This window comes from Lutra lutra, chromosome 7 (assembly GCF_902655055.1).
Source record: "Lutra lutra chromosome 7, mLutLut1.2, whole genome shotgun sequence".
In the NCBI taxonomy this organism is placed as follows: domain Eukaryota; kingdom Metazoa; phylum Chordata; class Mammalia; order Carnivora; family Mustelidae; genus Lutra; species Lutra lutra.
The window spans coordinates 36,476,935-36,489,318 of NC_062284.1; the positions used below are offsets into that span (position 1 = coordinate 36,476,935).

Below are 12,384 nucleotides of genomic sequence, written 5' to 3' on the forward strand. Positions count from 1 at the left end.
TAATCTTTGACAAAGGAAGAAAGAAGATGCAATGGGAAAAAGATAGTCTCTTTGACAAATGGTATTGAGAAAACTGGATAACTACACGCAAAAGAATGAAACCGGACCAATTTCTTTTCTTTTTTTTTTTAAAGATTTTATTTATTTATTTGACAGACAGAGACGACAAGTAAGCAGAGAGGCAGGCAGAGAGAGGAGAGGAGGAAGCAGGCTCCCCGCTGAGCAGAGAGGCATGGGGCTCCATCTCAGGAAACTGGGATCATGACCCAAGCCAAAGGCGGCAGAGGCCCTAACCCACTGAGCCACCCAGATGCCCCTGGACCAATTTCTTACACCATCCTTATACAACCATAAATTCAAAATGGATTCAAGACCCGAATATGAAACCTAAAACTATAAAACTCATGGAGGAGAGCATAGGTAGTAATGCCTCTGACACTAGCCATAGAAATATTTTTCTAGATATGTGCCCAGAGGCAAGGAAAATGAAAACAAAAACTACATCAAAATAAAATGCTTCTGCACAGCAAAGGAAACAATCAACAAAACTAAAAAGCAACCTATCAAATGGGAGAAGACATTTGTAAATACATATACAATAAAGGGTTAGTAACCAAAATATATAAGGAACTGATACAGTTCACATGAAAAACAATCCAATTAAAAATGGACAGAAGATAGAGCAGATGTTTCTCCAAAGAAAACATACATATGGCCAAAAGACACATAAAAAGATGCTCAATACCACTCATCATCAGGGAAATGCAAATCAAAACTATAATGAGTTATATACCACCTTGCACCTGTCAGAATGGCTAAAATCAAAAACACAAGAAATAATAAGTTCGTGAAGACTTGGAAAAAGTGGAACACTCTTGCGCTGTTGGTGGGAATGCAAAGTGATGTAGCCACGGTGGAAAAGAGTACAGAGGTTCTTCAAAAAGTTAAAAATAGAATTACCCTAAGATCCAGTAATTGCATTACTGGGTATCCCAAAAATACAAAAACACTAATTCAAAAAGATTAGTGCACCCCTAGTTTATAGCAGCATTATTTACAATAGCCAAATTATGGAAGAAGCCAAGTGTCCTTGATAGATGAATGGACAGTGAATTAGTGTATATATATATACAATGGAATATTATTTAGTGATAAAAAAGAATGAAGTCTTCCTATTTCCAGCAACATGGATGGAGCTAAAGAGTATAATGCTAAGTAAAATAAGTTAGCCAGAGAAAGACTAATACCATATGATTTCATTCATATGTAGAATTAAGGAACAAAACAAATAAGCAAAGGAAAAAAAGAGACAAACCAAGAAAGCAGACTCAGTGGGATTTATCACATTAATTTTCAAATATTGAATCACCCTTGCAACCCAAGAATAAATCCCACTTCATTGGGGTGAATAATTTTTTAATGTATTGTTGGATTTGGTTTGCTAATACTTTGTTGAGGATTTTTGGTCTATGTTCATCAGGTAATTAGCCTACAGTTCTCTTTTTTCATAGTGTCTTCATCTGGTTTGGGAATGAGGGTATGCTGGTCTCATGGAATGAATTTGGAAGCTTCCCTTCCTCTTCTATATTTAGGAATAGTTTGAGAAGAATAGGTATTAACTCTTCTTTAAATGTTTGGTAGAATTTACTGTGAAGCCATCTGGTCCTGGACTTTTGTTTGTCAGAAGTCTTTTTTTTTTTAATTAACATATAAAGTATTATTTGCTTCAGGGTTACAGGTCTGTGAATCATCAGTCTTGCACAATGTTGGGAGTCTTTGGATTACTAATCGAATTTCATTGTTAGTAATCTGTTCAAATTTTCTATTTCTTCCTGATTTAGTTTTGGGAAGTTATGTTTCTATGAATTTATCCATTTATTCTAGGTTTCCCGATCATTGGCATGTAATTTCTCTTTTTTTATATATATTTTTAAGAGTTTATTTATTTATTTAACAGACACAGATCACAATTAGGCAGATCGGCAGGCAGAGAGAGAGGAAGGAAAGCAGGCTCCCTGCTGAGCAGAAAGCCTGCTGTGGGGCTTGATCCCAGGACCCTGGGATCATGATCTGAGCCAAGGGCAGAGGCATTAACCCACTGAGCCACCCAGGAGCCCAGCATGTAATTTTTCTTAATATTCTCTTATAATATTTCATATTTTTGTGATGTCAGTTGTAATTTTTTCTCTTTCATTTATGATTTTATTTATTTGAGTTCTCTTTCTCTCTGTCTCTCCTCCCCTTCTCTTTCTCTCTTTTTTTTGAGTCTGGTGAAGGGTTTATCAGTCTTATTGATTTTTTTCCAAAGAACCAGCTCCTGGGGGAGCCTGAGTGGCTCAGTGGGTTAAAGCCTCTGCTTTCAGCTCAGGTCATGATCCCAGGGTCCTGGGATCGAGCCCCACATTGGGCTGTCTGCCTGTCAGGGGGGCCTGCTTCCTCCTCTCTCTCTCTCTCTGCCTGCCTCTCTGCCTACTTGTGATCTCTGTCAAATAAATGGATAAAATCTTTTAAAAAAAAAAAAAGAACCAGCTCCTGGTTTTATTAATCTTTTCTTTTAGTTTTTAGTCTCTACTTCATTTATTTCTGCTCAAATCTTTATTATTTCCTTCCTTCTACTATTTTGGCTTTGTTCTTTTTTGTAGCTCCATTTGGTGTAACGTTAGGTTATTTGATATTTTCTTGCATCTTGAGGTAGGCCCGTATTGCTATAGTTTTCCCTCTTTGAACAGCTTTTTCTCCATCCCAAAGATTTTGGAGCATTTTGTTTTCATTTTCATTTGTCTCCATGTATTTTTTTAATTTTCTCTTTGATTTCTTGGTTGACCCATTCACTGTTTAGTAACGTTATTTAACCTCCATATATTTATGTTCTTTACAGATTTTTTTTTTTTTAGATTGATTTCTAGTTCGTACGATGTGGTCAAAAAGGATGCCTGATATGATTTCAGTCTTTTTGAATTTGTTGAGACTTGTTATGTGGCCTAACATATGATCTATTCTGATGAACATTTCATATGCACTTGAAAATAATGTATACTCCTCTGCTTTGGGATGGAGTGTTCTGAATATATCAGTTAAATCCACCTAATCCAATGTGTTGTTCAAAGCCATTGTTTCCTTATTGATATTCTGCCTGGATGATCTAATCATTGATGTAGCAGGATGTTGGAAGTCTCGTACTATTGTTGTATTACTATTGATTTCTTCCTTTATGTCTGTTAATAGTTGCTTTATGTTTGGGTGCTCTCACATAGGTGCATAAATATTTACAATTTTTATATCTTCTTGTTGGATTGTTCTTTCTTTTTTTAAAGACTTTATTTATTCATTTTACAGACAGAGATCACAAGTAGGCAGAGAGGCAGGCAGAGAGACAGAGGAGGAAGCAGGCTCCCCGCTGAGCAGAGAGCCCGACGTGGGGCTCGATCCCAGGACCCTGGGACCATGACCCGAGCCGAAGGCAGAGGCTTTAACCCACTGAGCCACCCAGGCGCCCCTGGATTGTTCTTTTTATGATTATGTAGTGTCCCTCTTTTTTTCTTGTTACAGTCTTTGTTTTAAAGTTTTGAAGTTGGGGTGCCTGGGTGGCTCAGTGGGTTAAAGCCTCTGCCTTCAGCTCAGGTCATGATCCCAGGATCCTGGGATTGAGCCCTGCATTGGGCTCTCTGCTCAGCGGGGAGCCTGCTTCCTCCTCTCTCTCTGCCTGCCTCTCTGCCTACTTGTGATTTCTGTCTGTCAAATAAATAAATAAAATCTTTTTTTTTTTAAATAAAGTTTTGAAGTTGTTGGGGCATCTGGGTGGCTCAGTGGGTTAAAACCTCTGCCTTCGGCTCAGGTCATGGTTCCGAGGTCATGGTTCCGAGTTCCTGGGATTGAGCCCGGCATCTGGCTTTCTGTTCAGCGGGGAGCCTGCTTCTCCCTCTCTCTCTGCCTGCCTCTCTGCTACTGTGATGTCTCTCTCTGTGTCAAATAAATAAATAAAATCTTTAAAAAAAAAAAAAGTTTTGAAGTTGGTTATTGAGTTCTTCATCTCTGATTGATTCCTTTTATATTTTCTATCTTTTTGTAGAATGTCTTACTGAGATCTTTTACTCTTTTCTCAAGTCCAGTAAGTATCTTCATGACTATTAAATGAATTCTCTGTCAGGCATATGGCTTATCTGTTTCATTTTGCTGTGATTTTGTCCTGTTCCTTAATTTGGGGTGTGCTCCTTTGTCTCTTCATTTAGTCTAACTTTCTGTATTTGTTTCTATTTTAGAAAAGTCAACTATATCTTGAATCTTGAAAATAGTGGCCTTATGAAAAAATGGTTCTCTGGTGTCCTGTGGTACAATGTTCCCTGTTCACAAGAACCAGGCACTTCAGGGGTGACTCCTATGTGTGTTGCATGCTTTCTACTATCGTGGTTGAGGTATGTGTGTCTTCAGTCCTGTCATCTGCATTGTGCTCTTTGTTGTGGGCAGGATTTGGTCCCTGTGCCAGTCTGGGGCTGCCGGGGGCTTATGGATGAGTCAGAATAAATGCCTCACTCAGTCCATTTATGAGGACTGAAATACCCAAAAGTGGGATTGGTGGATGGAATGGTAATTCTACTCTTAAGTTTTTGAAGAACCTCCATACTGTTTTCTATAGTGGTATACTCATTACATTCCCACCAATAGTGCACGAGGGTTCCCTTTTCCTCACATCCTTGCCAGCATTTGTTTTCTCTTGTTCTTTTTATGGCAGCCATACTAACAGGTGTGAGATGATATCTCATTATGTTTTTTACATTTCCCTGATTATTAGAAATGCAAAGCACCTTTTCATAAAATTGGCCATTTGTATATCTTCTTTAGAAAAAAAAATTTAATTCTTCTGCCTGTTTTTAATTGAGTTGTTTGTTTGCTATTGAGTTATATGAGTTCCCTATATATTTTGGATATTAACCACTTATCAGATATATGGTTTTCAAATAATTTCTGGCATTCTATAGGTTAAATTTTCATTTTGTTGGTTGTTTCTTTTGACAAACAGAGCTTTGAGTTTGATGCAGTCCCACTTGATTTTGCTTTTGTTGCATGGGATTTTGTTGCCATACCCAGAAAATCACCAGCAAAATCTATATCAAAGGATTTTTCTGTGTTTTTTTTCTAGTTTTGTGGTTTTGAGTCTTATATTTAAGTTCTTAATGCACTTTGTGTCTATTTTTGTAAGTGGTGTAAAATAGGAATACAATTTCATCCTTCTGCATGTAGATACCTAGTTTTCCTAGTACCCCTAGTTTTAGAGACTGTCCTTTTCCCAATGAGTATTCTTAGCTCCCTTGTCAAATATTAGTTAACCATATATGTGTGGGTTTATTTCTGGGTTCTCAATCCTGTTGCATTGACCTATGTGCCTATTTTTATGTCACCACCATACTGTTTAGATCAATATAGCTTTGTAATACAGTCTGAAATCAAGAAGTGTGATGCCTCCTACTTTGTTTTTTCTTAAGATTGCTTTGGTTATCCAGAGTCTTTCATGGTTCCATATGAATTTTAAGATTGCCTTTCCTATTTCTGTAAAAAGTGACATTGAAATTGTGATAACGATTGCATTCAATCTATAGATAGTGTTGAACAGTACAAACATTTTAGCAATATTAACTTTTCTAAGCCATGAAGATGGTATCTTTCTACTTACTTGTGTCTTCTTCAGCTTATTTCACTGATGTCTTGTGGCTTTTGGTGAATAAATCTTTCACCTCCTTAGTTGAATTTATTCCTAAGTGTTTTGTTCTTTTTGATGCTATTGTAAATGGGGTTGTTTTAGTTCTCTTTCAAATAGTTCATTGTTATCATATAGAACTACAACTGATTTTTTTTCTTTTTTTTTTTAAGATTTTATTTATTTATTTATTTGACAGACAGAGATCACAAGCAGGCAGAGAGGCAGGCAGAGAGAGAGGAGGAAGCAGGCTCCCTGCTGAGCAGAGAGCCTGATGCGGGGCTCGATCCCAGGACCCTGAGATCATGACCTGAGCCGAAGGCAGCGGCTTAACCCACTGAGCCACCCAGGCGCCCCCTACAACTGATTTTTGTGTCTCGACTTTTATACCCTAAAACTTCACTGAATTTGTTTATTAGGTCTAACAGTTTTTTGGTGGAGTCCTTAGGATTGTCTACATACAATTTCACTGACATATATGTTTGAATAGATGTTCTGTGTTCTCCGAAGTTCTGCTAAAATTTAAGATAGACTTTAACTTCATTTATATACTTATTTGTGGGAAAATGACAAATTTACAATGTTAAGATATTCAACCATGAATATGCTGTTTTCCCAATTATTCTGATCTTGGTGCTCTCCATCAGAATTGGGACACAGAATTTTTAAAATATCACCTAAATTATGAAAAAAATATTTTTTGAAAAATATATTACTCCAGGTGCTTTTTACATGCTTGAAAATGTACAGAACTAATTATGTCCAAGAGATAGTGATGTCTGGAACTATTAATAAGTTAGAATAACCATTCCCTCGTCAATTAAGAGAAACTGAGGATGTGACAATGTACATGCTCTTTGAAGATAGATATTACGTCCTCTGTTCTATGACTGCCAGACAGAGTTATGGGCTTCATACATCAGGATTCTGTAGTCTGATTCAGAGAGGCAAATATTATGCAAGTTGAAGACTGTTCTAAGATGTTGGTCTTTCCAACCACATTCACCTGCAGAAGGCAGGCATGTATAACTCGAAAATAGGTTTACAAGAGAAACTGATTCTTAGAAAAAAAGAATAAATGTCACTTACTGATTGAGGAAAGGAGGAAAGGAACAATAAAAATGGGAATTCCTCTCTGAAGAAAACCTGTTTATTCTTTGGCTAATGTTCCTGAGGGAGAACTAACTTTCTGAAATGTCATTAAGAATCCCAGGATTTATCCAACTCATTATACTGGGTTATGGGAAGAAATTCATTCTTCTCTCCCTTATTCTCCCAACCCCCTTCCTAGTTCCAATGTCATAAGCCATGCATAGAACTTCCCTGTAAGTTTTCCTGACAGTCATTTATAGCACTGGAGGACATATCCACTTTGTCCTGCACCTACCATACTTTCATGACTTTGTTTAAACTCTTTCTTTCATTTAGAAAACCCTCCACTCCACCTCCTCAACTAGGAGGACTCCTATTTATTAACAAGGCTGAAATCAAATATTATCTCCTCTCTATATCTTTATCTTTTCATCCTCATAGACAGAATTAATTGATCCTTCCTTTCACCTCCCACAGTCCTTTATGTTTCACTATTATTAAATATGTTTCACATATCTCACTGAATTTTAGTTATTGTTTTAATTGGTTAATATATATAAAGTTCTTAAAATGGTGCTGGGCATGTGGTATCCATTGTCTAAGGATTAAGTATCATAATAGTTACCATTGCTAATGTTCTCATTACTCTTTTTGTATATGTCTCCTCTATCAGCACTTGACATTTCTCAACAACAAGAACAATGCCTCTTTTATTTTCATTTCCCCAGTGCCTGGCATAATATGTAGCACACAGTAGGAACTCAACACATTTTCATTGAATTAAGTTCCTTCAGGACAGTGGGGACTGCCATGTCTAAAACTGGAGCATGATGCTGACTTTGAATTTTTCCAAGTCTATTAATCTTAAACTAAATCTTTGGTTGTTCTGCCCCTCAAATGCTGTAGTCAGTTAGGTACTGTAACCATTGCTAGTGAAAACATCCAAAATAAATGTGGTACACCCAATCTATAGCATACAAGGAAAGCATGCCAAACACTCTCTCAGAACTCATATACAATGACAAAAGAAAGCATTCATTTTCTATTGGTTCATTGCTAGAATGTTTGAACAATCTTTACCACTGAATTGCAATAAAGTTTGGTGACTTTATTTCCAGCAAGTAAATAGTTGTATATTCATGGTTACTTCATTCTTTCCCCAAAATCAATTGTGCTTGAGGCATAGTAGGGAAAATGAATCACATGTACCAAACTAATATCCACAATGACTTTTTTTTTTAATTTAGGAAGAATTAAATCCCTCTTCCCAATACCCATCATGTTTATGACCTAAGATGTCAATATATCATGTTCTTTCAGCTGAGTCAATTTTCCGCTGAAATGAATGTATTACCCTTCTTTCTCAATTCAATTCTGTGGAGCTAGTCTTGATAAGTTATTCTGGAAGAAAAAAAATGTTTTAGACATTTCACATCTAGACATCCAAATCATAGTTAGATACATTATAAACAAGAACCAGCTTCCCAACCAAAAAAATAGTCTTACACCTACACAAGCAGCAAAGACTGCATATCTTGACATTTGTCAATGAAGTTACACACATTCATGCACATATGTGCACACACACACACACACACACACACACACACACACATCTGAATTACTCCGTGAGTGTGTGTGTCATGTGGGGAGGGGAGCTATGGAGTGGCACAAGTCAACAAAATCAAGTCATCTTTACCTGCATTACCCTCAGAAACACACTTTCCACCCTGCTAGGATTCCTATTGCCTACTCAGGGAGAATGTATAGAGCCTGGCATCTCTTTGTTCCAGCCTACACATTTCCCAGCAAGCCAGCTATTCACATGGTGAATACTAGGAAAGCCAAAGACATGAGAGAAGAGGAGTCTGGAACTTTTCAGTCCTAGATCTTCTTCTAATTCAGAAGTCATATTGTTCCCAATGAGAACTTCCTTGGCCGATGGCCCTTGTAGGATTTCATCTCTCTAGAAAAGGAAGTCACTCAGGAAACTTATGTGATCATTTCAACCTATACCAGACTCTCATATTGCCCAAGAGATTAATGAAATCTGCAAAGAAATATCCCTAACACTTAGACATCAAAAATTATTCAGGAACAAAAAACTGAAGCCATCTCTGAAGATATGTTTAATTGATTCTAGCATTTCTCTGAAGCAGATAGCTTTTACCAGATTTCTTGGTTTTCTTTTTCATGGTACAATATCACCTTGTCCATTCAAGTTAAACTGAAGCTGTATAGATAATAGAGAGAGAGAGAGATGATACAGATATAAATATAGATATTTACAGATAGCATTTGGACTGAAGCCCTTATATTTCCTATATATATTTCCTATATATATATTCCTATATATTTCATTTGAGGCTATGATTATGGGGTAAAGTCCTAAAATTGGTGTAAATTTTTATGTGACTGTAGTCAAGGGCAGATTAACAAAAGCAAATAGACTATGAGAGATGAGGCATAAGCATAATAGCCCGGAGGCTTATGGAACCATGTGGGGATGTGAACATTCACCTTACTTCTGCAAAGGTTCTGACAGCATTCTAGTGCCCTTATCCCTAGTATTTTGGGGGACATAAGTAGACAACACCCTTGGAATTGACAATGGCATTTACACAGTGAGCATTTGCAACACAGAGTGGCAAGGCCTCCACAAGCTGCTTTGCATATGTGGTCAGTAGGAGGCACTGGAGTAAATACTAGTTGTCAAAACAATTCAATTCACAATCACATCAAAAATAAAATAAAATACTCAGGTATAACCTAACCAAGGAAACAAAAGACTTAAACACAGAACCCTATAAAACATTGCCAAAAAAATTAAAGAAGACAAAAATAAATAGACATCCTAAATTAACCGATTGGATGACATAATATTGTTATGATGTCCATACTACCCAAAGCAATCTACAGATTCAGTGCAATCCCTGTCAAAATCCCAATGGTACTTCTTTGCCAAAATAAAAAAATTAAATTAATATGGAATTTCAAGGGACTCCAAATAGCCAAAAGAGTTTTGAAAAAGAATAAAATCATAGGCTCACATTTCCTGATTTCAAAATATATTTCAAAGGTACAGTAATTAAAACAATATGATAGTGTCATAAAGACTAACAAGCTGATGGAATAGAATAGAGAGCCCCAAAATACACCCTTGGATACATGGTCAGAGGATGTGTGTTGAGGATTACAAGACCATTAAATAGGGAAAGGACAGTCTTTCACCAAATGATGTTGGGAAAACTAGATATCCACATATAAAAAAAATGAAATTGGAAGCATACTTTATACCAATACTAAGGATAATTCAAATGGTTTAAAGACATAAAAGGCAAGACCTAAAACTGTAAAGTCTCTAGAAGAAAAAATAGAGAAACATTTCATGACAATGGACTAGGCAACAATTTCTTATATTACACCAGAAGCATGGGTAACAAAAGCAATAATAGATAAACTTAACTATGTCAAACTTTAAAACTGTGTGCACCAAAGGATGTGATCAATAGAGTGAAAAGGAAACCTAGGAAGTGAGAGGAAATATTTATAAATCATATTATCTGATAAGGGGCTAATATTTAGAATATATAAAGAACATTTAAAACTCAACAACAAGTTGCTACAGCCACAGCAACTTGTTTCAAGATATGTCTCCAAAGGCAAAGGAAACAAAAGCGAAGATGAACTTTTGGGACTTCATCAAGATCGAAACCTTCTGCACAGCAAAGGAAACAGTCAACAAAACAAAGAGGCAACCCACAGAATGGGAGAAGATATTTGCAAACGACAGTACAGACAAAAGGTTGATATCCAGGATCTATAAAGAACTCCTCAAACTCAACACACACAAAACAGACAATCATATTAAAAAATGGGCAGAAGATATGAACAGACACTTCTCCAATGAAGACATACAAATGGCTATCAGACACATGAAAAAATGTTCATCATCACTAGCCATCAGGGAGTTTCAAATTAAAACCACATTGAGATACCACCTTACACCACTTCGAATGGCCAAAATTAGCAAGACAGGAAACAACATGTGTTGGAGAGGATGTGGAGAAAGGGGAACCCTCTTCTACTGTTGGTGGGAATGCAAGTTGGTGCCGCCTCTTTGGAGAACAGTGTGGAGATTCCTCAAGAAATTAAGAATAGAGCTTCCCTATGACCCTGCAATTGCACTACTGGGTATTTACCCCAAAGATACAGATGTAGTGAAAAGAAGGGCCATCTGTACCCCAATGTTTATAGTAGTAATGGCCACGGTCGCCAAACTGTGCAAAGAACCAAGATGCCCTTCAACAGATGAATGGATAAGGAAGATGTGGTCCATATACACTATGGAGTATTATGCCTCCATCAGAAAGGATGAATACCCAACTTTTGTAGCAACATGGATGGGACTGGAAGAGATTATGCTGAGTGAAATAAGTCAAGGAGAGAGAGTCAATTATCATATGGTTTTACTTATTTGTGGAGCATAACAAATAGCATGGAGAACAAGGGGAGATGGAGAGGAGAAGGGAGTTGAGGGAAATTGGAAGGAGAGGTGAGCCATGAGAGACTATGGACTCTGAAAAACAATCTGAGGGTTTTGAAGGGGCGGGGGTGGGAGGTTGGGGGAACCAGGTGGTGGGTATTAGAGAGGGCACAGATTGCATGGAGCATTGGGTGTGGTGCAAAAACAATGAATACTGTTACGCTGAAAAGAAATTAAAAAAAAACTCAACAACAAAAAGTCAAATAATCAAAATGGGCAAAAGACTTAGATAATTCTTCAAAAGTAGTACACAAAGAGTCAACAAGAATATAAAAAGATGTTCCACATCACAAATCATTAGAGAAATGCAAACTAAAACCCAAATGAGATACACCTCACAACTGTCAAGTCAAGATGGCCATCATTAAAAGAAAGACAGAGAAAGAGGCAAGGGGAGAACAAAGAAAAGGAAAGAAGAGGAGAGGAGAGGAGGGGAGGGGAGGGAATATGGGAAGGGAAGGGAAGAGGAGAAGAGAGGAGAGGAGAGGAGGGAAGGGAAGGGAAGGGAAGAGAAGAGAAGAGAAGAGAAGAGAAGAGAAGAGAAGAGAAGAGAAGAGAAGTGAAGTGAAGTCCTGGTGAGGATGTGGAGAATTTGGAATGCTTGTGACTATACTTAACATTACTGAACTTTATACTTAATGGTTATAATGTTAAATTTTATGTTATGTGGTTTGTACCACAACAAAATGAAAAACTAAAAAAAAAAAAATACTGGTAGCCACTGCATTTGATGAACTAGTTTTTATGTGCATAAGGGATACACCTCAGGGATTCATAAATACATCTGGGGAAATATTTTATGGGCTAAATTAATGTCAGGAAAGGTTTCAAAGTCATTTTGATTTAGGAATGAATATAAATACAAGTTTGTATTGATTATAAACTATTGTAATTATAAATTATACATGATATAATATATATTATACATATATAATATAAATATACAGTTGAGCCCATTTTGTCATCACATGATAAGATTAGGAGACATTCATGTTACACATAAATTTTGGCATCCCACAGCAGTTTTACTCATAATGATGACAGAAGACATCTT

General features: G+C 36.8%; 1 long non-coding RNA gene across 3 annotated transcripts in view; it reads right to left on the reverse strand.

Annotated features, from left to right (window-relative positions):
* Window positions 1–6,261: 6,261 nt before the first annotated feature.
* The window catches only part of LOC125105309 (uncharacterized), a 43,451-nt gene continuing 37,328 nt past the window's right edge, over window positions 6,262–12,384 (reverse strand). For all 3 annotated transcript variants that reach the window (XR_007128869.1, XR_007128867.1, XR_007128868.1), the window contains exons 3-4: window positions 8,139–8,185; window positions 6,262–6,369 (exon numbers count right to left, since the gene is read on the reverse strand). This is a non-coding gene — a long non-coding RNA (uncharacterized LOC125105309). The remainder of the gene's footprint in view (window positions 6,370–8,138; window positions 8,186–12,384) is intronic.